Below are 2656 nucleotides of genomic sequence, written 5' to 3'. Positions count from 1 at the left end.
TGATGATGTTACCAGAAGTCACATTAGCATCAATAAGTTTTGTTTTAATATTGGTTTTAACAGAACTTGGGATTTCTCCTTTTCCTAGATTGGAAAAGACTGGAGGTTACCAAATCTAACACTTTTTGAAGTGGTTAGGGTGGACATTTCTATAATAACATTTTCAAGTTCACTCACCAATAATAACCGCTGCATTGGAGGAGGTGTCTTGTTTTATGTGCAGTAGGAACGTTGTTTAACAAGTCGGACAGGCAAGAAGCACAGGTCTTGAATACTGTAGCTTGATCAGGGGTTTGACAACTGAAACCAGTTGTTTTTGAAACGAAATTGGTTTGGCAGGACACATCGGACGTGGTTGAGGGGGGACTGTCCTGGGGCATGAAACTGGTTTGGCCAGGAATTGACTTGAGAAACAATAAGGGTGATGACCACACTTCCTTCAAAATGTTGACTATGTCACTTCCCCGATGGGTGACGTAAAGGTGTCTTAAGAGTAGACGGGGTCTGGGTGGAACAACGCAAAGAGTCATCAAAAGGTACTACCTTGTCATTAGTATCTTCTTTTGTAGTACAATCTTACAAAGCCAATTTTTTGACCACTTAGAACGTTCTATACCGGAGCAATGTTCATGGAAGTAAAACTCACAGCTACTGCACTGAATAGAGTTACTAGTAACTCTTAATCTGCATTCCTGGCATACTCTCTTTGCCATTTTTTGAACCGGAATGGGCTTTGATATATTAACAAATATTATCGCTGATTAAAGATCAGTTAGCTAGGGTCACTGAATTAATTCATGTTCAAAGCTCTTAATTAATTCAAGTCCAAAGGGAGTGAATCCAAAAAGGTATTTCCACTCTGAAGACTAAATGAAGATGTGTGTGTGTGTGGATAGAGGGGGGGGGGGGGTATCTGCCCTGTGATTACTGTGACTCTTAAAAAGAACACTAGAGCGTCTGATAACCAATCCAATGAGCCTCCCATATGACCACGCTTTCTATAAAAAACCTTATATGTCCCCAGTGCATAACTTACAACCCTTAGCCTGAGGGATGGGGGTTTTGTTATCCTCAAAAACATAGTTTTCAAACTGTTCTGATACGCTGAACAAAATGGCTATCTCAAAATTTTGATTGGAAGTGTTTGGGGAAATTATATGCGTGGGGAGGGCATTTGTCCTTTGATCAATTTCTACTAATAAAAAGGCACTAGTCTTCTCAATTTCCAATCAAATGAGCTCTTTTTGAAGCTTCTGCGACAAAACTTTCTATAAAAAACCTTATAAGTCCCAAGGGCATAACTTACGACCCATGTCCTGAGGGTTATGGGGGGAGGATCGTCATCCTCAAAGACATAATTTCCAGACCTTTCAACTACGTTGAACAAAATGGCCACATCAAAATGTTGATCGGAAATATTTGGGGAAATGATGGGCGTGGGGGGTGATTCTCCCTCCGAATACTTTCGACTATTAAAAGGGCAATAGCCCTTTCAATTGCCAATTGAAGGAGCCCTTTTTGAAAGTTTTACGACAACGCTTTCTACAAAACATTGTATGCCCCTAGGGAATAACTTACAACCTTAGCCCTGAGGGCTGTGGGGGGGCATCCTCAAACGCCTAATATCTAGAACTTTCAACTTCGTTCAACAAAATAGCTATCTCAAAATTCTTATTGGATGTGTTTGGGGAAATGACGGGTGTGGAGGGGAATCTTCCTCCACGCCTGTCCATTAAAAAAGACACCAGCCCCCTCAATTTGCAATTGAATGAGCCCCTTTTGAAGTTTTTGCGACAACTCTATATATAAAAACCTTATATGCCCCTATGTCACAATGTACAACCCTTGCCCTGAGGGCTGTGGGGGGGGGGTGTCATCCTCAAATACATAATTTCCAGAACTTTCAACTACGTTGAACAAAATGGCTATCTCAAAATTTTGATTAAATGTGTTTGGGGAAATTTAGGGTGTCAGAGGGGGGTTAGTTGCTCTCCATTCACTTTCGATTATTAAAAAGGGCACTACCCTTTCAATTTCCAATCAAATTATACCTTTTTGAAGTTTCGACGACAACACTTTTTTTAAAAACCTTATATGCCCCCATGGCATATAACTTACAACCCTTGCCTTGAGGGCTTGAGGGGGTTATCATCCTCAAAGACCTAATTTCCAGAACTTTAAATTACTTTGAACAAAATTGCTACCTCAAAATTTTGATTGGATGTGTTTGGGAAAATAGTTGGCTTGAGTGGGGGGGCTAGTTGCCCTTCAATCACTTTCGACTATTAAAAAGGGCACTAGTCCTTTCAATTTTCAATCAAATGAGCGTTTTTTGCATTTTCTACATTATCGCTTTCTTTAAAAACCTTATATGCCCCCATGGCATATCTTACAACCCTTACCCTGAGGGTTGTGGGTGGGGGGGGGGGTTTGTCATCCTCAAAGACATAATTTCCAGAAATTTCAACTACGTTGATAAAAAATGGCTATCTTAAAATTTTATTGTATGTGTTTGGGGAAATGGTGAGCGTGAGAGGGGGTTAGTTGCCCTCCAATAATTTTCAGCTATTAACAAGGGCACTAGCCATTTCAATTTCCAATCGAACGAGCCTTTTTGACGTTTCTTCGACAGCTCTTTTCATAAAAACCTTATATG

Source organism: Artemia sp. Qi Xiang Cuo, chromosome 2 (assembly GCF_049724085.1).
Source record: "Artemia sp. Qi Xiang Cuo chromosome 2, ASM4972408v1, whole genome shotgun sequence".
NCBI classification, from domain to species: Eukaryota; Metazoa; Arthropoda; class Branchiopoda; order Anostraca; family Artemiidae; genus Artemia; species Artemia sp. Qi Xiang Cuo.
The sequence above is the reverse complement of the archived record's forward strand: the minus strand, read 5'-3'. Positions refer to the sequence as shown.